Here is a 26457-nt window from a genome sequence, read left to right on the forward strand (position 1 = left end):
GGAGAAACTTCCAAGGGAGGCAAGGGCCCCAGAGATTCGTCCAAGGAGGGCAAGGGCCCCAGAGAAACTTCCAAGGGAGGCAAGGGCCCCAGAGATTCGTCCAAGGAGGGCAAGGTCAGCAGGGCGAAGAAGTCCGGCAGCAGGCGAGTTGCCCAGGAGGGCCCCACCAGCCCAATTTGGGGTGTGACGGAGGACACCCACGGGCCCAGGAGTCCAACACAGGAGGGCCCCGCAAGCGATAGGTCGGATGGTGACTGAGCGGGAATGATTGCCCAAATCTGGTTCCCTAGGAACACAAGACAAGCACCGCTGAACAGGGCCCCGCCGTGAGAGGCACCGCTGAACAGGGCCCCGCCGTGAGAAGAACCGCTGAACAGTGCCCCGCCGTGAGAAGAACCGCTGAACAGGGCCCGCCGTGAGAGGCACCGCTCCGCTGGGCCCCGCCGTGAGAAGAACCGCTGAACAGGGCCCCGCCGTGATAAGAACCGCTGAACAGGGCCCCGCCGTGAGAAGAACCGCTGAACAGGGCCCCGCCGTGAGAAGAACTGCTGAACAGGGCCCCGCCGTGAGAGGCCCCGCTGAACAGGGCCCTGCCGTGAGAGGCACCGCTGAACAGGGCCCCGCCGTGAGAGGCACCGCTGAACAGGGCCCCGCCGTGAGAAGAACCGCTGAACAGGGCCCTGCCGTGAGAAGAACCGCTGAACAGGGCCCGCCGTGAGAGGCACCGCTCCGCTGGGCCCCGCCGTGAGAAGAACCGCTGAATAGGGCCCCGCCGTCATAAGAACCGCTGAACAGGGCCCCGCCGTGATAAGAACCGCTGAACAGGGCCCCGCCGTGAGAAGAACCGCTGAACAGGGCCCCGCCGTGAGATGAACCGCTGAACAGGGCCCCGCCGTGAGAGGCACCGTTCCGCTGGGTCCCGCCGTGAGAAGAACCGCTGAACAGGGCCCCGCCGTGATAAGAACCGCTGAACAGGGCCCCGCCGTGTGAAGAACTGCTGAACAGGGCCCCGCCGTGAGAAGAACCGCTGAACAGGGCCCCGCCGTGAGAGGCACCGCTCCGCTGGGTCCCGCCGTGAGAAGAACCGCTGAACAGGGCCCCGCCGTGATAAGAACCGCTGAACAGGGCCCCGCCGTGAGAAGAACCGCTGAACAGGGCCCCGCCGTTTGATGAACCGCTGAACAGGGCCCCGCCGTGAGAGGCACCGCTCCGCTGGGCCCCGCTGTGAGAAGAACCGCTGAACAGGGCCCCGCCGTGATAAGAACCGCTGAACAGGGCCCCGCCGTGAGAAGAACCACTGAACAGGGCCCCGCCATGAGAAGAACCGCTGAACAGGGCCCCGCCGTGAGATGAACCGCTGAACAGGGCCCCGCCGTGAGAGGCACCACTACGCTGGGCCCCGCCGTGAGAAGAACCGCTGAACAGGGCCCCGCCGTGATAAGAACCGCTGAACAGGGCCCCGCCGTGAGAAGAACCGCTGAACAGGGCCCCGCCGTGAGAAGAATCGCTGAACAGGGCCCCGCCGTGAGAGGCACCGCTCCACTGGGCCCCGCCGTGAGAAGAACCACTGAACAGGGCCCGCCGTGATAAGAACCGCTGAACAGGGCCCCGCCGTGAGAGACATCGCTCCGCTGGGCCCTTCCTTTCAAGCACCGCTCCGCTGGGCCCTTCCTGTCAAGCACCGCTCCGCTGGGGCCTTCCTGTCAAGCACCGCTCCGCTGGGCCCTTCCTGTCAAGCACCGCTCCGCTGGGGCCTTCATCTCAAGCACCGCTCCGCTGGGGCCTTCATCTCAGGCACCACTGGCCCATTGGTAGGGCCGGATCTGTGTCGGGCAGGGCTTCACGAAGCACTCTGGGCACCATGCCTCCTCCATAACCAGTGGAGTCTGTAATTCACCAGATGGACTGTGGCTTTGCACTCCCCAGGATGGTACAGTGGGCAATCCACCCACTGAAAAGACTTGTGAGACTGTGGCTTTGCACTCCCCAGGATGGTACAGTGGGCAATCCACCCACTGTAGAGACTTGTGAGACTGTGGCTTTGCACTCCCCAGGATGGGACAGTGGGCATGGAGGCCCCTCGTGGATCTGGCGTCGTGGACTCATGTGGCTGAGGTGCCCCCCCTTCCCTTCCCCCTGAGGTGCCTGTGGTTTTATTATCTGATGCCCCAGCAGTGTTCTCTCCAATGGAATCGGGTTTCGTGTGTGGGCTTTGCCCATGTGTTTATGCACATTGGCCCACGGACAATGGCATGTAGCGAATATGTGCCGGACTTTTGGACTATGTTAATATTCTTCATGTTGTGATTTTCTTTTTTTAATAATCTAATATTTCACTTAAGTTCGCATATGCTTTAATATACTTCTATTTTAATGATCATTTTATTTTGTCTTTGAATTATTCCAGGGGGTTTGGGGGGTGTAGATCTGACTTGTTGCTCTGCATTGGTGTGTGGGGATTGGGGGGGGGGGGTGTCGCGTATGTGTGTGCCCGTAATCTTTTCTCCTCCCCCTCCCCTGTGTCGTAGGTGCAGTACTCACCGTTGTCTCCTGCGACGGCGTTCGTGCTCCTGGTAGAGGAGCAGGTAGACAATCGCTGGTAGGATGTTTAATTTGGGTTCCATGCTGTCCAGATTCCTCGTGGAGTGTATAGAGGTGAGCGTTTTCCCGTTCGTGATCTGTTTCCGCCCTGCCGGAAAAGGTGGCGGATTGGTGGGTCGTGATAGGGTGGGCGGTACATTGTCTGCCGCCTGTCTGTTGGCGGTGACCGCTGCGCTGTTTGTTTGCCCCGCCGTGGCGGTCGGAGTGTTAAAGTGGCGGGCTGTGTTGGCGGTTCCCGCCAGGGTCAGAATTCCATTTTTTTGGACCGTCTGCCTGTTGGCGGGTTGGCCGCCGCTTTAACACCGACCGCCAGGTTTGGAATGACCCCCAGAGTGTCTTCTGTGAATGGTTGGTCTACTGCTCAATGGTACAATCAACATGGGTGAGAACTGGGACAACTGGCATCAATGTCACTAGCCCATAAAGCAACTGTATCATCATTCTAACAATAGCTCATGTGGAACCAAGGTGCACATTTCCCTTGTGCCACAGCTACAAGTCACAAAATGCATGCATTGATCCACATTCTACATCCTTACACCAACACATGCCTGTTGCTGATATGTTGTGTGTTAGGAAATGGTCCAAATTGAGGGAGGGACAATCTAATGGTGCAGACAATGCATAATAGTTGCACTGTCCCTTCCAATTAGCACATGTGTGGGGCCTGCTACCGGCAGATGAGAATATATCAAAAGCATTGTATGCAATGGAACTACCTGTGCTGTGCTGCACTAGTCCCATCATTCATGGTGCCAATGCATCATTGCACCAAAAGAGTGACAGCACACATTACACTACTGTGACAATGTCCACCATGGTGTATAGGAAGGCTAATTACATGCCACCATGGTGTCAGTTACAGGGACAAGGAACCTGCAAGGAAGTAGGTGGTGTGAGATCAAAGTACAAAGGACGAGGGGCCAGATGTAGCAAAAAGAAAATTTGCGAGTTGCAAATTGCGAGTCCCTGCGACTCGCAATTTGCAACTCGCAAATTGGTATGCAGTACGGTGTCTCAGACACCGTCTGCGAGTCGCTATGGGGTCGCAATGACCAACCTCATTAATAATAATGAGGTGGGTCGCAAATTGCGGCCCCATAGCGAGTCTAGGCACTCGCAAACACGGAGGCCTGCTGTCATCAGCAGACCTCCATGTTCGTGACTGCTTTCTCAATAAAGCAGTTTTTTTTTTTTAAGTGTAGCACGTTTTCCTTAAAGGAAAACGAGCTGCACTTAAAATAAAACCGAAACCTTTAGTTTAGTATTGGATCCATTCGCAAAGGGGAAGGGGTCCCATGGGGACCCCTTCCAATTTGCGAGTGGGTTACCATCCACTTGAAGTGGATGGTAACTGCGACACCCTTTACGACAGCATATGCGGTCGCAAATGGTATTGCATGCCACTCCGAATCACAAATAGGAAGCGAACACCCCTTCCTATTTGCGATTCTGAAATGCATATTGCGAGTCGGTCCCGACTGCAATATGCATTTCTGCATAGCAAAGAGGCATTTGCGCCTCGCAAACGGCGATTTTCGCTGTTTGCGACGCGCAAATCCTTTGCTACATCTGACCCCAGATGTGATAGGAAATGAAGGTGTGCCACTCTTACCCAAATTTGGCAGCGTTGTGCACCGTCAATTTCAAAACTGATGGCCAGTATTTACTAGATTACAGGGCACCCCTGTGCCACTCCCTGTGCTGGGGCTAAATTAGCTGACATGGGCCAAAGCAGCAAATCTTGCACCATAGTGTAAGGATGGCTGCATTGAGGGGGAGATTGTTTTTGTGTAGGCAGGAACACATTCCTGCACAAAAACATTCTTAAAAGGCCATTAGCTCTGTCTGTGTGTGTTGCAAAATGCAGCACAGATTGAACAAGTTCAAAATGAGGAGAAAAGATGGCATATAACTTAATTGTGCCATGCCAATGCCACCCCTGGGGTGGCGTTATATTTCAGCAAGGACTCAGGTCTACAAAAACTAGTACATTTGAGGCACTGTCAAAATGCAATCGGTGTTGCTGTGGCAAGCCAACAGCAGCATCCACTGAATGCCCCTACCACCCAAAGTGCTGCTTGTGAAGGGGCCCTTTTTACAAAATGGCTTTAAGCCACAATAAGCCGCTTAGCGCCACCTTGTAAAACTGCCACAGGGCATTGTGCCACCCAAGCGTCATGAACAGTAACACTCAGGTGGCACTAGGGTTACCTAAATATGCCTGAAAATAACTTTTGAGCTTGACCCATGTGTGATGCACAATGCTGCTCATAATATAAAACTACAACCTTGGGACTGTAACATGTCATTGAGCCTCCAGTAGCAAGCAACTGATGTGCCACCACAATTCAAGATTGACATTTCACTATCTCATTGCAGAGGATGATGCCTTACCTCCTGCCGACCTACCTGTCCTGGATTTAACAGATGACATGGATGACCAGCTGCCGACTGTCAATGAAGAGACTCTTCATGATGCCCTAGGTTCCCTCCAGGCACCACCTCCTGTCACAGGGAGGACACACAGGCCTTCATTACAACCCTGGCGGTCGGTGTTAAAGTGGCAGTACTACCGCCAACAGGCCGGCGGAAAAATAAAATGGAATCACGACCATGGCGGAAACCGCCAACACAGACAGCCACTTTAACACACCGACCACCACAGCGGTAGAAACAAATACAGCAGCGGTAACCGCCAACAGACAGGCGGAATACAATGTACCGCCCGCTGTATTACAAGGCACCAATCCACCAGTTTTTCCGGGGCGGTACCAACGACATCAAAAGCACAACAGAAACAGTCAGTCAGTCAGTCAGTCACAAAACTTTATTCGGCAAATGCCATAAAAGTACAGACAAAAACACAAATACCACACAATAATTACGTTACAGTAAATAGATAGACGAATAAAATAGTACCATATCTAAAACATTACGTAAACATCCGGTCTAAAATCTCATAAAAGAAACAAATAAAACTCATAACATAAGAAAAATCACAATAACAGAATACAAAGATTAACTTACAATATTAAACTATACATACATATACATTTAAAATGAAATGAGCCTTTTCCTAATGCTTAAAGAAGCTGTAACAAAATCTAATACAAAATGACAAATTTGTCTATCTGGCAATCTCTGAAAATATATTAAAGCTTCCTTGTTATGGATGGGTCTAACAGAACGTAAAGTGGGTAAAATGCAAACCCCTCTAGGAGCAGCATAAAAAGGGCAAAAGAGAAAAAAGTGCAAAGTACTCTGGGTTGATCTAGAATCACAGGGACAAAGAGGTAAATCCCTTTTCCAAAAACATGGTTCAGGAAACGCTACTTTAAAATGAATTAAATTAAGTCTAAAAAGTGTTAAAAAAGAAAGTATCTTAAAACTGGAAAACCAGGTCAGATAAGGTTCAAGGCATGGGGCTGTCACAACCTGAGAATAGGAATCAAAGGATTTTAATTTCAGAGAACTGTAAAATCTCAGGTCTGATATGTACTCGGAGTAAGTAGCCTTCAGAACGGACCTAGAATTTATAGTTAATAGGTGAGGTTCATCAAACATATATCTAAGACCTAAATTCTCAAAAGAGTTTCGTAGAAACATAAGCCAGGGGATCCTATTTGAATTTTCCAATTGTAAGCATTCGGAAATACAATCTTGGACCAATTTTGCCATTGGGTTTAGCCAACATCTAATCCAAAGCAATAATGGCGCCAAAAAAACCCTATCCTCCAAAAAACACTGACCAAGTTCTTCGTGGCAGATGATATTTGCAGTACATTTTGGAACCAACAGTAATCTTCGCAAAAATTTATTTTCGACCCTCTGGAGAGATGGTACCTTTACACAGCCCCAGACGCCTGCTCCGTAGAGCACAGCTGCGGTACACTTAGAATTATACAGAGTTTTCATATGTGCGGGGGGTCTATGGCCTAGTTTATTAGAGAAGCGAAAGATCGCTTCGGTGTTCCTTATCAGCTGTTGGAGCTTAAAATTAATATGAGTCTTCCAGGACAGAGAGGAACTCAAATGCATGCCTAGGTAACAAAAATCTTTGACCTTAATAAGAGAATGCCCTCCCATAGTAAATTGTTTGGATTTTGTGTTACGTGGGCCACAGGTCATGACAAAAGTCTTGGGGTAATTGACCTTCAAATCGAGGCTCGACATAAACTCATAAAACATGTCCAATAAGCCCTGTAAGCCATTTGCAGTACGAGCAATTAAAACTGCATCATCCGCATATAATAAAACTGGAAGTAATCTTTGGCCCATCTTCGGTACATCCTTTGCTTGTTTAACCAAAAAATCATAGAGCCCATTTATATAAATCAAGAAAAGAAAAGGGGCTAAAATACATCCTTGCCTTACGCCCCTGGTTGACGGAATAGGAGGGGTTCTCTGCCCAGATGAGCCGACCTGAACAGAGACCGTTAGGTCTGTATGTAGACGTTTAATAAGCTCCAATAGAGCCGGGTCACACCCTAGAACTTCTAGGATTTGCCATAACTTGGATCTGTTAACCAAATCAAAGGCACTGGTTAGATCGATAAAAGCCATGTGGATGGACTCTTTCTTAACAGACACATATTTATTAAGTATCAATTGTAAGTTTAAAACTTGCTCAACTGTGCCCACACCGGGTCTAAAACCAAATTGGATGGGAGATAAAATCTGGGCATCTGTTACCCAATCTTCTAAACGGGACAAGATCACACTACCTAAAATCTTTGCCGTTGAATCAATAAGGGAGATTGGTCTGTAACAAGAGGGGTCTTGTCTATTACCTTTTTTAAAGATGGGAACAATAATAGCCGATTTCCATGAAGAGGGAACATTACTAGTTACCACGTTGTTCAACACATTTGTAACCAAAGGGCCCCAGAGCTCAATTTCTGATTTAAAAAGGTCGACAGGAACCCCATCGGGTCCAGGGGCCTTTCCCTGCCTTGATCTATCAATGGCACCTTTGACCTCATGGAGATCAAAAATAATATTTAGGGCCTTAAAGTTAAAATCTGGAGTAAAATGTGTAGCAGGAGTAACTGCCACATGCGAATTCTCATAAGTTTCAGAGCAGAAAACTTTCCTAAAATGATTTATCCAGACATCCTCAGTAATAAAACATTCATTGGCCAAAGAGTTCTTATCAGAAAAGTAAGGGTGATTTATCACTTTCCAGAATTTGGAAGTGTCCTTAAATTCAGATGCGGCCAAAAGATCGCTCCAAGCCCTGGACCTAATTTCGGATTTCCGTTTATCAAGGGCAACCTTATAGTCAGTCCTCGCTGATTTTACTAATTGACGTGCGGGAGGAACTGCTTTAAGAGCTTCTTTAAGTTTTTTATGGGCTAAAGAACACGCAGAATCAAACCATCTATGGACCACCGGCCCCTTCCCGGGCCTGTCCATCACCAGGGCGCGTGAAATATCACTACTTAAGGATTCGAATTCTCGCACAATACAGTCAGAGTCTGATTGCTGAGACAAACACGTATAAATCGTATCAGACCTACTTCTTACAATTTCTTGGTTAAACTTTTTAGGGTCAATTTTATCCCATTTTAAACGAATGCCACTATTTAAATTATAAACTGTAGCAGCACACAAATTTTTGTTCAAGGGTGCCTGATTTACTTTTAGGTCCAGTGTAATACTAAGAGGGTTGTGATCACTTGCACAATGAGGCGTAATCTTAAAATTTCTAATTAGATAAAAATCAGAAGAGCTGATAAGTATAAAATCAATGGTACTCCCCTTCAAATTCCCGGTGTAAGTGGGCGTATTACGGGCATCAGGGGCCAATTTCTCTGTAACGTGAACCAGATCAAATTTACAAATAAAAGAATTTAAGGCATCTCCTTCAGAGGTATGATTAAAATGAATTGGTGACTCTCTACCCTCAACAGGGAAGGCACACAAGTCCGTGTGTTCTTTACAGCATAAGGGAATGTTAAAATCACCCACCCAGAAAATAGTTAAATCACTAAACTGTAAAGCATGTGAGGAATCTATAAAATCCATTACCTCTTCCAGATGGGTCATAAGGAAGCCCCGAGGGATATTATTATAAAAGTTTAAAATTAGAATATCCTTTTGCCCGCTTATAGAGACGAGAACAACCATAAAATAAGGGGAAGACCAAATTAGGGACACATTTAAAAGCGGAAGATTTACAGAAACAAGTACTAAAAGGCCACCACTAGCTCTTCCTATGTGAGAACTCCGTGCCGGCTGGCAAAAAGAAGTAAAGCCATTCAAGAAAAACATATCTTTAGACCAAGTTTCCTGTAGACAAATTATATCATAAGAAGAAATGAAACTCTTCCAGTCCGAATTGTTAGTTTTAGATCGCAACCCTGCTACATTCCAACTGAGCAGGGTTAGTGGTCTAAATGCAGAACATAATGATGAGACTTTGGTATTTAGATGAGTTTGTAAATCTGTAGTACACATTCCTGTGCCCCTGATACGCTTGGATTGGACGGTCCCAACCATCCGTCTCTCTAAATTAGAAGAACAGTGGTGGGTCACCGATAGTCAATCATTCTCATCAAAGTGACTAAGGGTTGAGAATCTATTGCTAGTTGGAACGTTGACCTGTAAGAGAGACCTATCTGGCTCTTGGCTGTGCATGCTTAAATTAGTAATAGGACGATTTGGTAAAAGCACAGGGTCATAAAAATGGTGCAGGGAATGGAAACAGTCTTTGGAACGGAAACCACTCACCTCTTGACACCCAACGAGGAACCAGGATACCATGGAGCCAGAACTTCAGGTGTTACCAATGTTGGTTTACCTCCTCTTCTACAAGGAACATCAAAGACGGCGGCGGCGACCACAGTGAATACTGCACCTAGTACACAGGGGAGGGGTGGAGGATAAAGAGACGCAACCCCTACCCTCACCCACAACACCATACACACAAATACATGCAACAACATTCCATATACACCCTACAACCCACTGGAAGAACGCAAGGAGCAAATTGAATTATTGTAACAAGTGTAATCAGTGAAAATCCACATAGGGCAACATGTCTGTAAGAGATCAACATATACAAATATGTACAGCAACTACTCAAGTCCGGAAAGTTTTCCATTCAATGTCGGTGGACCAGTGGTCCCAAAATGGAAGGGAGAAGCCCACACATGACACCTGCCTGAAAACGGAGAGAACACTGCTGGGGCATCAGTTTAAAAAAAAACAGGCACCTCAGGGGGAAGGGGAGGGGGGCTCCTCAGCCGGGTGATGGGACGATGCCACAGCTCCACAAGGGGGCTCCATGTCCACTGTTTGCTCCTGGGGAGTGCAATGCCACAGTCTCTCAAGTGGGTGGTTTGCCCACTGCTTGCTCCTGGGGAGTACAAAGCCACAGTCTCTCAAGTCTCTCAAGTGAGTGGTTTGCCCACTGCTTGGTCCTGGGGAGTGCAAAGCCACAGTCTCTCAAGTGGGTGGTTTGCCCACTGCATGATCCTGGGAGTACAAAGCCACAGTCTCTCAAGTGGGTGACATGTTCCACTGGTTCTGGAGGGGCCATGGTGGCCAGAGAGCTTCATCCTGCCAAGGACTGGGGTAGTGGATGTCTTTCTCCACTGGTTCTGGAGGGGGCTTAGTGCCCAGAGTGCTTCATCCTGCCAAGGACTGTGTTAGTGGATGCTTTTCTCCAGTGGTTCTGGAGCGGGCTTAGTGCCCAGAGTGCTTCATCCTGTCAAGGACTGGGGTAGTGGATGTCTTTCTCCACTGGTTCTGGAGGGCCCGTAGTGGCCAGAGTGCTGCACATGGTGTGTGGCAATTCCCATACCCTCACCTGGGTGTCAGAACCATGAGATTTTCTGGGAACAGGCAGCATGATACCCTGCGGCGACTTTGCCTGCCAACTGCTGGTACTGCCAGTGCTGGTTGTGGTGCCTCATGTAGTGTGTGCAGGGTCCAGGATGTCTCCTGCAGCCTCGGACGACTGCACACTGGGGATGATGTTGATCTCGGCTGTGGTGGAACTGTCTGAGCACATTGTGGGACAGGTGGCGGTGGGTACGGTGGTGTCTGTGACGGAGATGCTGCTGGTGGTGCATGTGTCAGCACCTGTGGCAGGAGACAGCAGGACGTCTCCTGCAGCCTCGGACGACTGCCCACTGGGGATTGTGCTGGGGACTGTAGCAGAGGCAGCAGACATGCAGGTGGCAGTGCAGGTGGTGGTGGTTGCGGCGGGGGCCACTGCCGTACAGGTTGCTGTTCTGTTTTGCAGAAGGGGTGACACCAGTCCCTCACCCAGAGGCTCCGTGCCCTGAGGAGACTTTCCTTTAGCCTTGTGTCCCTTCCCCACCTTGGAAGTCGCTGCTGGGACCTTGGCACTGTCCTCTTTTGTCTTGGAGGAGGCCTTGCAGGGTGGTAGGTACGGCTTTTCCCTACGGCATGTGGGCCCATTCTTCACCTTGGCAGGTGGCGGAATAAGGTGATCCTTGGCGTCACTAGGTGACACACTGGCAGCCCTGATGTGTGCCACCCGCGATTTGACTGTACTTTCAGGGACCACAGTGCTCGATGATTTCGTAGCTGAGCTGCTGGGCTGGGATCTGGACATCCTGGCCCTAGGGGAAGGACGGGGGGAGGTGTAGGGAAGAGGTCAATGTTAGTCAGGAAAAGATTTTTAGACACACTGGGACGGGATGATGGAGGGGGTTTGGGAGTGGAGGAAGAGGTACTGGTTATAGGAGGTGTACGTCTGCTGAATTTGGGTGAAAGTGCATGGGCTGAAGGCTGTTGTGAGGGGGATGGCCGTTGAGTGGGTGTGTGCCTGCGTTTGTGTAGATTGGGAGGAGGGCTCACAGACAAACTGGGAGAGGACACAGGGGGGTCTGCATGGTAGTGAGGGTGGTGATTGCAAGTGAGCCGTGTGTAGTGATGGGCGTGCTGGTGATGGAGGTAGTGACTGAGGATGTAGTGCATGCAGGTGTGAGTGGAGACGAGACTGGGAGGGAGGCTGAGGACGTGGAGGAGGGGGACACAGTGGAGGCAATGGATGTTGGTGTGTCTACATGAGTATGGTGCTTGTGTGAGTGCCTGTGGGATGTGTGGTACTTATGCTTGCCATGTCCACTCTTGTGTGTTGATGAGTGTGCATGCTGGTCTGATGGAGTGCTTGGGATAGGCTGAGGTAGAGGGGATTGGGTCTAAGTAGTGGAAGTTGGAGGGGGGAGGCTGGACACAGGGACAATGGCTGCCATCAGTGCTGAGGCCAGAGCCTGAAATGCTCTCTGTTGGGCTGCCACACCAGAATGAATGCCCTCCAAGTATGCATTTGTTTGCTGCTAATGCCTCTCGACACCCTGGATGGCATTCAAAATGGTTGATTGCCCAACAGTGAGGGTGTCTCAGGAGGTCAATAGCCTCCTCACCGAGGGCAGGAGGGCTGACTGGGGCAGGCCCTGAGGTGCCTGGGGCGAAGGAGATGCCACCCTCCTGGGTGAGCGGGCACGGGAACCAAGCTGAGGGGCTGCTCGGAGGGCGGTGCTGGTAGCGGGGTGGCAGCTGTACCTGTTGATGCGCCATCGCAAGGGAGCTCCCATTTCCTCCTGTCACCATCGTGGAGCTCCCCTTGCCCTCCGTCTCACTGGTGCCTTCAGACTCCGTGAATTTACCCTCCTGGGCCATGTGGGTTGCAGCTCCCTCCTGCTCTGGTGCCAATGCTCCTCCGCCAGATGATGCTAATGCACACAAGGACAGGGTGACAAAACAAAAGGGGGAGGAAAGACAGAAGAGACACATGGTCAATGCCTACAACAACACCTCCGTTGGCGGACACAACACACAGGGAGCAGCCCTATGCACTAGGACATGCACTAACAGTTCAGGGGAAAATCACATGCCCAAGGGGGACTGTGTTTAGACCCATTTGATGCACACCTGGAACCCACAGGATCCTGACTAGGTGTAGATGGCCACTACCACTTTTGGGGTTGGAGTGCCACAGAGGCTGCCTAACTATGGACCTACCCTGGCACGTTTGCCCTGGCCTAGGGTAACCCACCATCCACTTCCCCAACCCAGACATCTCATTAAGCATGCAGAGTCAGCTGAATGAGACTGTACTCACCCCCTTGTGGCTGCTGTGATGCCCTCAAGCGCCCATCCAACTCAGGATATGCCACCACCAGGATCCGGTACATCAGGGGGTCATGGTGCGACGGGCATCCCTTCCATGTTGGGAGGCCATCCCCATCTGGGCCTCTGCCGTCTTCTTGGTCCAGCGGCGCAGGTCCTCCCATCTTTTGCGGCAGTGGGTGCTCCGTCTATGGTAGACCCCCAGGGTCCGCACTTCCTTGGGGATGGCACGTCAAATACCCTTCTTCTGGTGGGCGCTGACCTAGAGGAAAAGTGAAGTAAGGATGGGTTTTACTCCCCCGTCAGGTTCTTCTTAATCATTGGCCACAACTTCCCACCCTGGCCCAGAAACACATACACAGACCATCCTCACATGGTGGCCTCTGTCCCCCATTGTATCTTCCATCCACGCCACTCCATACATTCATGTCCCATCCATCATGCTCACAGTGTACTCACCTGTTTGTCTGAAGGACCGTAGAGTAGCATGTCCTGGGGGAAGACCCCAGCCACCAGGTTGTCCAACTCCTCCCCGGTGAAGGCAGGGGCCCTTTCCTCAGCCACTGTAGCTATTGTCGCTTCCAGACTCAGGTCACAGCAGCACTTGCAGTGTACGTCCTCTCCTGTTGAAGGACAGGTATCAAGTGAGTGAACAGATAGAAAATGGCGGTAACGTCTGCGGCGGTGCGTACCGTCACCGCCGGCATACATCGTCATTGGCTCCTGGAACCCATAGGGTCCAATGATAACCAATGCTGAATTGCGCCATGGTCTTTGACCGCATACCACGACACTGCACAACGCCAGTGTAATTACCTAATTTCCCCTTGTCCCTCCTTAAAGGCCAGGCAGCCACCATTTCAGGGGGCCACATGGCAGGCCAACTAACTCCGTAACATCACTTTTGTGCAGGAATACGGACAGACAGCGCCACACAACGATTACATCACAATTGTTCTAAACACCTTTGGGAAATCTATGTGGTATATGACCCTCTGCTCACCCTTCTCCTCCATAGGGCACGTCCGCTGGGGCAGCTGATGAGATGGCGTCATCCTCCGGTGTACAGACCCCTGGTGGACCTGTTGACAATGGAAGACAGACACATCATTATCACCTAGAGACTTGATCGTGCCACAATCCAGGAACTGTGTGCCCAGTTGGAGCCAGACCTGATGTCAGCTATCCGCCATCCCACAGGTATCCCCCCTCTAGAGCAGGTCCTGTCAGTATTCCATTTCCTAGCCAGTGGGTCCTTTCAAACAACAGTGGCCATGGCATCAGGGATGTCACAGCCAATGCTCTCTAACATGTTGTGCAGAGTGTTGTCTGCCCTGCTGAAACACATGCGCAGCTACATCATTTTCCCCCAGTAGGAGGATTTGCCCACAGTGAAAGGTGACTTCTATGCCCTGGGACATATCCCCAACATCATTGGTGACATTGATGGTACACATGTGGCATTTGTCCTACCCAGCAGGAATGAACAGGTGTACAGAACCTGCAAAAGCTACCATTCCATGAATGTGCAGATGGTGTGTTTGGCAGACCAGTACATCTCCCATGTGAATGCCAAGTATCCTGGCTCAGTGCATGAGGCTTACATTTTGAGGAATAGCACCATCCCTTATGCGATGGGCCAACTCCAGAGGCACTGTGTGTGGCTAATAGGTGAGTCCAAGGTCCCCACACAGTTTCAATAGGTGTGTGGGTATGGGAGAGTCCATAAGGGTTGGTGTGTTTCTAACAAATACCCCTCAATATTTGCTGTTGACTCTGGTTACCATAACCTGTACTGGCTACTGATCCCAGTGAGGAATTCCAGGACAAGGGCAGAAGAATGCTACAATGAGGCACATGGGTGGACTAGGAGGATGATAGAGTGCACCTTCGGCCTCCTGAAGGGCAGGTCCTGTGCCTCCATCTGAAAGGTGGCTCTCCCTATACTACTCACCGAAGAAGGTGAGCCAGATCATCGTGGCATGCTGTATGTTGCACAACCTGGCTTTGTGGCACCAGGTGCTTTTTCTGCAGGAGGATGGGCATTATGTTGGTCTTGTGGCAGCTGTGGAGCCTGTGGACAGTGAGGAAGAGTAGGCAGAAGAAGAAGATATAGACAACCGAAACAACATCATCATGCAATACTTCCAGTGACACACAGGCAAGAGACTGGCACTGCTCCTCTCATATCAGACTACAGTAGGACATTGAATGATTATGCCTTTTTACCTCTGTGTATGGACCCTGACAGTTCACTTTGGCTTTCCATTTCAAAGATCTGTGGACCACTTTCTGCCTTCTGCTATGTTTACTGCTGCCAAACAACTGTCGAACATTGGTATGTGAAAATTAACATTGACATTGCTATTTTTCAGAGAGGTTGCAATGACACATTTGTGAAAGTACAGACTGACTCCAAATTGATTTGTGATTCAAGGGTGTTTATTACTGTGATATTAAGTGGAGGGGATGTGCAATGGGCTGGGGTTATGGTGGAGGAATTTCCATGGTGGAGTCCAGTCTATTGGTATCACAGGTACATTGTCCAAGGAGGCATAGGAAGTGGAGTAATGGCAGTTTAAGGTTGTCGGGGTGACATAGTGGGACAGAAGGGAGACAATCAGGAGAGTCTTATTTCGTGGCGGGGGTCTTGGCAATGTTCTCTGTCTTGTGCCTGGATCGCAGGGACTGTAGTGGGGTGGTTCTCCTTCTGCAGGGGGTGGGGTGCTAGTGGCCTGTTGTTCCTGTGGCGGGACCTCCTGTCCACTAGCGCCAGCAGAGGTGGAGGGCTGCTCATCATTCAGGCTAGTGTCAGGGGCCCGTTGGTGTGCCACTGTGTCCCTGATGGTGTTGGCCATGTCTGCCAGCACCCCTGCAATGGTGACCAGGGTGGTGTTAATGGACTTCAAGTCCTCTCTAATCCCCAGGTACTGTTCCTCCTGCAGCCGCTGGGTCTCCTGAAACTTGGCCAGTCCCGTGCCCATGGTCTCCTGGGAATGGTGGATTTCTCCCATGATGTTGGAGAGTGCCTCGTGGAGAGTGGGTTCCCTGGGCCTGTCCTTCCCCTGTCACACAGCAGTCCTCCCAGCTTCCCTGTTGTCCTGTGCCTCTGTCCCCTGAACTGTGTGCCCACTGCCACTGACCCCAGGTCCCTGATTGTCTTGGGTTAGTGGGTTTGCCTGGGGTCCCTGTAGTGGTGGACACACTGCTGATTGATGTGTCCTGGGGACAGTGGCATGGGTCCGCTGGGTGGGTGCTGTTGTGGTGTTTCCTGAGGTGGGAGGCACTGTGGTGGTTTGTGACTTTGGCAGGGGATCCAACTGTCCAGAGGTCCCTGATGGGCCGGGCTTGTCATCTTGATCCAGGCGTGCAGAGCTGTTGTCGTTACTGTGGGCCTCTTCTGTGGGGTGACTGGATATGTCTGGAACCTCCTGTCCGGTGACGTTGGGTAGGGGTCCTGTTGGGGTGTAAATGTATAGTTATTGTATCTTTGTGTGCAATCTTGTGAAATGAGTGAGTTACACTCTACTCATGTGCTTGCATTATTGTCTTTGACCTTATGTGATTGGTGATTTTGTGGCCTGGGTGAGTCTCTCTCCTGCAAAAACAACAAGTGATGGACGGAATGCTGAACATTGTCAAACATTCACCCCCAGTCACAGATCTGGGTTTAATCCATCGTTTTTTTGCTGCCCATGCCATTCCAGTGTGGACCCAGCCATATGCAAATCAGTCTTGACCCTGTTCCCCATGGGAACAGTCCAGCCCGAACTGCTAGGCCAGGTCTTCCCTGGACTGGAAACAAGCATCCTGGGACCGGTTTCGGGGTTTCACCCCTCATCAGCCAGGCTAGCTTGAATCCAGTGGCATGGGAAGCACGGGACCCACGTCTGGGCATACCCTTCCCACTTAGGGCGACAAATGCAAAAACAACAAGTGATGGACAGAATGCTGAACATTGTCAAACATTCACCCCCAGTCACAGATCTGGGTTTAATCCATCGTTTTTTTGCTGCCCATGCCATTCCAGTGTGGACCCAGCCATATGCAAATCAGTCTTGACTCTGTTCCCCATGGGGACAGTCCAGCCCGAACTGCTAGGCCAGGTCTTCCCTGAACTGGAAACAAGCATCCTGGGACCGGTTTCGGGGTTTCACCCCTCATCAGCCAGGCTAGCTGGAATCCAGTGGCATGGGAAGCACGGGACCCACGTCTGGGCATACCCTTCCCACTTAGGGCGACAAATGCAAAAACAACAAGTGATGGACGGAATGCTGAACATTGTCAAACATTCACCCCCAGTCACAGATCTGGGTTTAATCCATCGTTGTTTTGCTGCCCATGCCATTCCAGTGTGGACCCAGCCATATGCAAATCAGTCTTGACCCTGTTCCCCATGGGAACAGTCCAGCCCGAACTGCTAGGCCAGGTCTTCCCTGGACTGGAAACAAGCATCCTGGGACCGGTTTCGGGGTTTCACCCCTCATCAGCCAGGCTAGCTTGAATCCAGTGGCATGGGAAGCACGGGACCCACGTTTGGGCATACCCTTCCCACTTAGGGCGACAAATGCAAAAACAACAAGTGATGGACGGAATGCTGAACATTGTCAAACATTCACCCCCAGTCACAGATCTGGGTTTAATCCATCGTTTTTTTGCTGCCCATGCCATTCCAGTGTGGACCCAGCCATATGCAAATCAGTCTTGACCCTGTTCCCCATGAGGACAGTCCAGCCCGAACTGCTAGGCCAGGTCTTCCCTGAACTGGAAACAAGCATCCTGGGACCGGTTTCGGGGTTTCACCCCTCATCAGCCAGGCTAGCTGGAATCCAGTGGCATGGGAAGCACGGGACCCACGTCTGGGCATACCCTTCCCACTTAGGGCGACAAATGCAAAAACAACAAGTGATGGACGGAATGCTGAACATTGTCAAACATTCACCCCCAGTCACAGATCTGGGTTTAATCCATCGTTTTTTTGCTGCCCATGCCATTCCAGTGTGGACCCAGCCATATGCAAATCAGTCTTGACCCTGTTCCCCATGGGAACAGTCCAGCCCGAACTGCTAGGCCAGGTCTTCCCTGGACTGGAAACAAGCATCCTGGGACCGGTTTCAGGGTTTCACCCCTCATCAGCCAGGCTAGCTTGAATCCAGTGGCATGGGAAGCACAGGACCCACGTTTGGGCATACCCTTCCCACTTAGGGCGACAAATGCAAAAACAACAAGTGATGGACGGAATGCTGAACATTGTCAAACATTCACCCCCAGTCACAGATCTGTGTTTAATCCATCGTTTTTTTGCTGCCCATGCCATTCCAGTGTGGACCCAGCCATATGCAAATCAGTCTTGACCATGTTCCCCATGGGAACAGTCCAGCCCGAACTGCTAGGCCAGGTCTTCCCTGGACTGGAAACAAGCATCCTGGGACCGGTTTCGGGGTTTCACCCCTCATCAGCCAGGCTAGCTTGAATCCAGTGGCATGGGAAGCACGGGACCCACGTCTGGGCATACCCTTCCCACTTAGGGCGACAAATGCAAAAACAACAAGAGATGGACGGAATGCTGAACATTGTCAAACATTCACCCCCAGTCACAGATCTGGGTTTAATCCATCTTTTTTTTGCTGCCCATGCCATTCCAGTGTGGACCCAGCCATATGCAAATCAGTCTTGACCCTGTTCCCCATGGGAACAGTCCAGCCCGAACTGCTAGGCCAGGTCTTCCCTGGACTGGAAACAAGCATCCTGGGACCGGTTTCGGGGTATCACCCCTCATCAGCCAGGCTAGCTTGAATCCAGTGGCATGGGAAGCACGGGACCCACGTGTGGGCATACCCTTCCCACTTAGGGCGACAAATGCAAAAACAACAAGTCTCTCTCCTGGACATGCTTTGGTGATGGGTGTCGATGCAGGTCTGTGATGGGTGTCTATGCATTGGTGTTACATGCAGGGCTTGGTTTTGGGATGTGTGGAGTATCTGTGAGGTGTTGGGGTCATGGAGGTGAGGGTAGGGATAGGAGTTTGTTATGGCATGCAGGTAGGGTGGGGGGGATAAAGTAGTCAATATTTGCCTTACCAGACTCCAGTCCTCCTGCTACTCCTGCGAGGCCCTCAGGATGCATGGTCGCCAAGACTTGCTCCTCCCATGTTGTTTGTTGTGGGGTAGGAGGTGGGGGTCCACCGCCAGTCCTCTGAGCGGCTACCTCGTGTCTGGATACCACAGAATGCACCTTCCCCCGTAGGTCGTACCACCTCTTCCTGATGTGATCCCTTGTTCTTGGATGTTGTCCCACTGCGTTGACCCTGTTGAAAATTCTCTGCCATAGCTCCATCTTCCTTGCAATGGAGGTCTGCTGCACCTGTGATCCGAATAGCTGTGGCTCTACCCGGATGATTTCCCTCACCATGTCCATGAGCTCCTCCTCAGAAAACCTGGGGTGTCTTTGAGGTGCCATAATGTGGTGTGGGTGATGTGTGAGGTGATGTTTGTTGTGCTGGGTGATGTGTTGTATTGGTGTGAATTCTTTGAGGTGTGTGGATGTTGTATATGTGATGGTGTTATGTGCCTGTGGATGCTGGTGTTCTGTTTGCTATTCTCTCTCTCTCTCTCTCTCTCTCTGCTTCTTCCCAAAAAAAATGTTGTAAGGGGCTGTGGGTAATGTGGGAGGGTGTTTTATAATGGTGTGAGTGTGTGGGTTTGGTGTGTGTATGTGTATCAGGTGTGTGTATTTTGAATTGTCCAATGTGGTTGTGTTTTGTAAATGTGTGTGTATTTTGAGCGCAGCGGTGTGCACCGCCAATGGATTACTGTGGTTGAATGACTGCTGCGTTGATTCGTCGGTCGTAATAGTGTGGGCGTATTCCTGTTGGCGTGACGGTGGAGGTTTTGCTATAGCCAGTTTATCACTGACCTTTGGTGTGGGGGACTTGTGTGGGTGTCTGTATTGTGGCGGATTACGAGATGTGGGTCGTAATACCTGTAGCGGGTTTCCGCCGCAGCCACAGTATCTTGACGGCCGCCAGCACGGTGGTAAGCGGGATTTACCACCAAGGTTGGAATGAGGGCCACAGTGTTGTGGGGTCTGCACATGAACCACCCAGCCACCAATAAACAGTACCTCTTACAGAGGATAGTGGTAGGAGTCCAGCGGGAGCTGGCCAAGAAGGTGCGGGTGGGAATGGAGGCCATGGCAGGCAGCCTAGAGGGAGTGCAGAGGTATCTCAGTCCAATGAAGGAGAACTCAGCTGCCATCAGAGGCACCCACTCCCTGCTACATGGACTATAGCAGCCGCTGGCTGACATAGCTGCTGTCATGAAGCAGAGGCTTAAATAATTGCCCACACAAAGTGGCAGCAGCATGACAGACAACAGGCTGGGGCTATACAGAATAACTTGGAGTCCATAGAGCAGGCAGTGGCCTCCCTCAGGGAAAATATGGCTGCCTACCACCTTGATATTGCTACGGTGTTGAAAAATCAGCAGTTCTTCCTTGCTGCAGTGATGCCTTATGTGTTCCCACAAATGGTATTTGCCGGGACCTTTGTTCCATATGCCAGATGTATCAAACTTTTTTGCATTTGCAAACGGTGCGAATCTCAAAATTTGTCCGTTTGCGAATGCAAAAATGCCTTCCTCGTTGTATGAAAGGCATTCGCTGTGCAAATATAAGGAGTCACTAAAATAGCGATTCCTTGCGACTGCGACATGAATTTGCATGTCGCAATCTGCGAATCGCAAATAGCGGCATGATTTAGTGAATCTCGATCTGCGTTATGCAAATTGCGACATAGATTTGCGATTTGCAGATAGCGATCCGCAAAATCATGTCGCTGTATGCGATACGCAGATTGCAACACACAAATTCCGTCTCGCAATGCTATACATCCAAAAATCACGAATATTTGCAGAATGGCCTTTTGCACATGCAATTTACCATGAATTGAAATCAGGTGGTAACCAGGTGCAACATATATAAAGAGGCCCAAAATGACTCAGCCTCTTTTCCACAATGGCCGGACTCTACGTGATGGCGAGGAGGATGAGGATCCTGGCAGGTTTGAGGAGAGGGAGGAGGAGACAAGAGAGCATTTTTAGGGTGCACATAACCTTTTTTGATCAGACAGTAGAGGAGATATATGAGAAGTACAGGTTAAACTCAGCCATGATAATTGACCTGATAGCTGATCTACAACTCATATTGCAGCGCACCACACACAGGACCAATAGTATACCCATCCATGTGCAGGTATTATGCTCTCTGCACCTATTAGCCTCAGGGAGCTATCAAGGGGTTATGGCAGCAGCAGGAGGAGTCTCACAGAGTGCCCTCTCCCAATTTTTCAATGCGTTCCTCAATGCCATGCTGAGCAACATTCAACAACACATACGATTCCCCAACACCCCATGGGAATTACTACAGACAAAAGTTGATTTCCACCAGATTGCCCAATTCCCACGTGTAATAGGCATCATCAATGGGACACATGCAGCTATCTGTCCACCATCGGCCATGGGACACATGCAGCTATCTGTCCACCATCGGCCACAGAGTATGTTTATCGGAACTGCAAAAATTCACATTCCGTGAACACACAAGTAATTAGCAATGCCTCCAACATCATAACCAACATTTGGCCATATATCCATGTAGCACACATGACTCCTACATCTTTCACCACGGTGGAATTTAAACTTGCTATTTCTGTGCTATGTACACTTTAGGGGTGTGGGTTACCACTCCCATAAGGCATTGTTGTGTTGTATGTAAGATGTGGCATGGACTACTTATCACAGTGCATGAAGCTGATAGCTAATTTCTAGGGGGCATTTATTAATGCACATATGGGGTACACATCATTACTGCTCTTACCTTTGATGGTGCTGGGTGTCCCAAAGGTGTCAATGTCAGTGACACTGCTGACAGTTTCAGGAAGCAGTGTGGACTCCACCATATCTTCCATTGGTGTGGACGGTGTCCAGGTGGGTGGTCCCCCTCTGGTGCTCCTTGCCTCCTTTAGCCTGCTGGCTACCCTCTCTTTGGCACAGGAACCTAAGTCATACCATTGCTTGCATATCTCCTCAACAGAGCGCTTCGCAACACCCACTGAGCATATTTTGGTCTGGATGTCTGACAAAAGTTTCCTCTTCTCACTTTCAGGTACCTGGAGTGAGTTATTCCCGAAATGTTTTTTGTGGTTCCTGACCACCTTCTCAGTGAGCACCTCCAATTCTTGCTCACGGAATTTGAGCTTGCGCTTCCTGTCTCCGTTCCCCTTCACATTCCCATCATTGGCCATGTTGCTGTTTGGTCCTGGATGGCTCACAAGGCTGCCTCCCTGGTGCTGGGCTGTGCCCCTCTGCCTGCTCCTGTGGGTGTGGCTCCTGGAAACAGCATGGGCTGACACACCTCCTGGTCGTGATGTCATCAGGATGTTCCGGTTTGTCGTTTTCGCAGTTTGGGATTTTCAAATACCGATTCACTATTTTTTTGCGATTCGGTATTTGCAACTTTTAAGAAATCACTATTACCGACTAACAATTGTAATACATCACATTTTGTATTTTGTATATAGCGATTTCTTAAAATTCGCTATTTAAGAAGTGCAAACCCATATCTCTATCCCATGATGTGTGTGTGGCCCCCTCAACCACAACAGCACCACCCATGGCACAGGAGGCACCACACACATCAGAGGATGAGGATGTGGAAGAAACAACATCCACAAAGAAAACTACCAGGTAGCACCAGTCTGTGCCACTTGGACAGTATCTCCTTGGTTCTGTGCATAAGATCATGCCAGTGTTGTGACAGCAGAAAATGTGCCCTCTTCACTCAGCCACTGTTGACTTGTCTGCTATGTAGTGTCATTGGCTCAAATCTTTCCTATTGGCAATTTGGACACCTCCTCATTAATGCACACTTCTCCTAACCATGTCTCATTACATTTCCCTCACTACTGGACTGATTGTACAGCAAATGGCTAAGGTTCTTTTGTGGGGTCTGTGAACTGGACATTGTATAGCATTTGAAATCACACTTGCACCTGTAAATAAAGCACCTTGATCACATGTAGCATTTCTACATTTACTGTGATCCATCAACTCAGCAAAATAATTGCATTGTGTTAATCCATGTCAATGAGTACAGAACATAATTACATGAGTGCATTACTGTCAGACACAAAGCCACACACTAGGATCCTAACATGAGAAAGGTGAATGATGGTTTTGTGGGCCACAACCAACCCACAGAGTATTCAATACATGTATTGAACAGATAACCTTGTAAGCTGACATACGGCATGTATGCTCAGAACCAAGTCAATGATAATTTACCCAGGTGGGAGTACCAGTACAACTAATGTTTGCGGTACAAAAGAGGCTAACCTAATCAGTGACGGGCACCTGTCAATGTTGCAGGATACATTCCCAAATTTGGCTGTTGTCATATGTACCACACTTGCCAACAATGATACTGCAAGACCCCACCAATGACAGTTGATGTTTCATACTTACCTGTCCAAGATAACGTATACATACACAATGTGAATGACTAAAACTGTGAATGACAAATGTATGGACTAGTTGATGTAATTTAGCAGCCAATCTGAGACCTCCCTAATCATGGGGGATGCACATAGTAACCCATGGAAATAAAGACAGTAAGCATACCCTAAGCCATTCCTCCGTCAGTGCACACATGAGAACACCCAGACACTCAATCAACAAGGAGAAAAAATAGTCAATTACAAACAGGATTCACTTAAAATTATTTAAAACTTCATACTTGAACCTATCATTAAAACTACCCAACACTCAACTAATCTAAACTAACTTAATCTACAACTACACCTATCTAACATATTCTAAACTAATCTTACACATGTAACGCCACACTCTAAACATTGTTGTCCCACCCACCTTAAGAGACAAGATACAAGTAGGACAACATAAACTAAGGCTACCCATGTACTTACTTAACCTATGTCGTAAACAAAAGTATAATTTTTTCATTTTTTTGTATAATTTTTTTATTATTATACACCCCAACATAACCCCCTACCCGCCTCCCCAAATAAAAAAGTACTGAATACCACCCCTCAAGTATACTTACTCTAACTTATATCTACCCTACACTATTTCACTGTGCTGCCCATCTAAACAATATAAATATCTATCAACTGTAAAAGGGAGAGGGAAGGAACTGGAAGGTTGTGGCACTGTCACTTTACATTTCTTTCAATTTCCTCTTAATGTACTTTACCAAATTATATTTTTTTGCACTCTCCTCTAAACGTTCCAATCTGGCCGTCACGGCAACTATGTCCCTTCTCATGACTCTTTCAAAGTTACATGTAATGGCTGCAGCAGGTTGCTGTATGGGTGCCTAGCTTGTGACAGGAGCAGCTGATGTAGAGGGGGTCAGATAATCAGAGGCCCCCTGGATACCTGATTGTTTTCCCCAATGTGAGGTGCTTTTTTTGTCGCTACTGCAGAAGTCTCCCATGTGGGAAAGCACGCCATGCCCCTGTGGCCTTTTCCTTCCGGAACCTCCTCTCCATCCTTTGGTACCTGGCATTCACCTCCAATATGTGACTGTCTGCCCATTTGTGGAATTCATGTTGTTCTACTGCTGTCATGTTGGCAGCATTGGCGGCTGAACAATGAGAAGAATAAAGCATTAAATACAGGATTGTGTGGAGGTAGAACAGACATGCAATGTACAGAGCATCTGCAGAAGACGCATGCAGTCCACCACACATTCCACAACACTGACTTACTCCAAATCTATGACTATTTCCTACCAGCCATCTACGGTATCATGTAAATTTTACTGGGATAACGGCTATCCATTGTTGACCATCAAGGCAGAGAGGTGAGTAGACTACTGCGTCCTTGCTCAACATTTGTGTTAGACAAACTAGTGAGGATCACGTTGCCCAACAAGTGTAGATTCCCTGTGCCATTGTCAATATGGGGTAGTTTGTATGCAATCCACCACTTTGACACTCCTGGTGCTACATCACGCCTTGCCCAGGCATCATGGATGCAAGGTATGTGTCATCTGATAGTGGGGGCAGGAAACTTCCCACTGGCTATGCTAAGGTTTGTGAAAGTCTCATACATGTGTCATGTGTCCTGGTTTAAGACCTGGTCTGAGAATATGTTTCAAGGGGGCACACCACTGCTCATGATGTGCCCACATGTACAATTATTGCAAAGCCTCTATACAGTTTGGCCAAAGCCTAAACAATAAATTAAAGTTGTCTACATATTACATAACTATTGCCCCCACCCTGTGCTATGTTGTGCAAAATGTGTAATGCAGTAAACATGGTTGCTGTATGGGTGCCCTTAGGGACACAATACGATTGGCACTGCACTGGGTGCTGCTACAATATTTGTATCTATTGAACAGCATGTACACACACATGTCAGACATCACCTAAGCATCAGGTAGACACCTGGCATTCACATTATATGCACATGTGATGTGACCAAGATCACTCACAAATATCATGATGGCTAGATCATGTTGGTAAATCTGCTGAGATCTAGCTTGTGACAATGCATAGACATTTCCCATGGCCATCTGGAGCTGATTTGTATGCTAATTGTGTACTCTGCTGACTGTTGCCCATCACAATATGGCTCCTTGGACGCCTGCGGCCTCAATTGATATTTGAAGGATACTGAGACACCAGTGATTCAGGTGTCTCCTTCATAAGCTCCCTAGAGACCTCTATACATTTCCTTCATCTATACCGTTTTGTGAGTGACTGTAAGCTACGTATGTGGCACACAGTGCTGTCAAAGGTGCTGTGACAATGATGTTCTCAGCAAGCATGCAAATCACATAAACAGCAGCTCTGACACCTATCATGATTGACATCAATGTATATGTGGCCATGCTTTCCATTTCCTAAGACTCACAATTCCATAGCAGCACATGTTGCCACTTGTGGAACAATCAAGCCATTCTCAATGCTCAACATTGCATCTGACATGATGTCACCATCCTAGCTCCTATGATATCATAGCATTAGTCATGCAAAACTTTGATTCATTGCATTGCACACATCAGACTGTCTCACACAAAACCCTGGATTGCCACAGGTGACAACAAGGTGACACTTACTGGCAGCATTGGGGTCTTCAAATCTAGATACCTCTCCACTGGTGTAGGATGGAGTCCCATTTGCAAAACAATGAAGGAAAACATAGCTTTGTGATATTTCTGTGCATGAACAACAGTTTTAAAATCAACTTGTTAAGCTGAGTGAGCAAGTCAACCTAGTGGTAGATCAGACCAACTGTCAAACATCTATAATCTGTCAGTCAGACATAGTGTCACATAATGAAGACCCTGGCACCTACACACCATCACTTTCCCTGACACTCCTGTGGTGCATTTAACGGCACCATATGTACATGGGATTGTCAGGCAGGTTTCTTGTTGCTTTACACCTCCAAGGCCATATTGGGCTGCATGACACAGTATTCTGCATCTGAGGGGCATGCAGTGGTTGCTGCAGAGGCCATCCCATTGTGACACAATAGCTTTGAGCCTACCCCAGATGTTGAAGACATCTAACTCATTGTCACCGCAAATAGACGGATGACTGGCCAGGGGCTGGGTGAGTATTTCAAAGTGTTGAGGAATGTTTTGATACATCCTTGTTTCAAGTTACTAATATGTGTGTGTCATTACAAGGCATACACACTTAAGCTAGTAAGCCAT

This window comes from Pleurodeles waltl, chromosome 8, assembly GCF_031143425.1.
Source record: "Pleurodeles waltl isolate 20211129_DDA chromosome 8, aPleWal1.hap1.20221129, whole genome shotgun sequence".
NCBI classification, from domain to species: Eukaryota; Metazoa; Chordata; class Amphibia; order Caudata; family Salamandridae; genus Pleurodeles; species Pleurodeles waltl.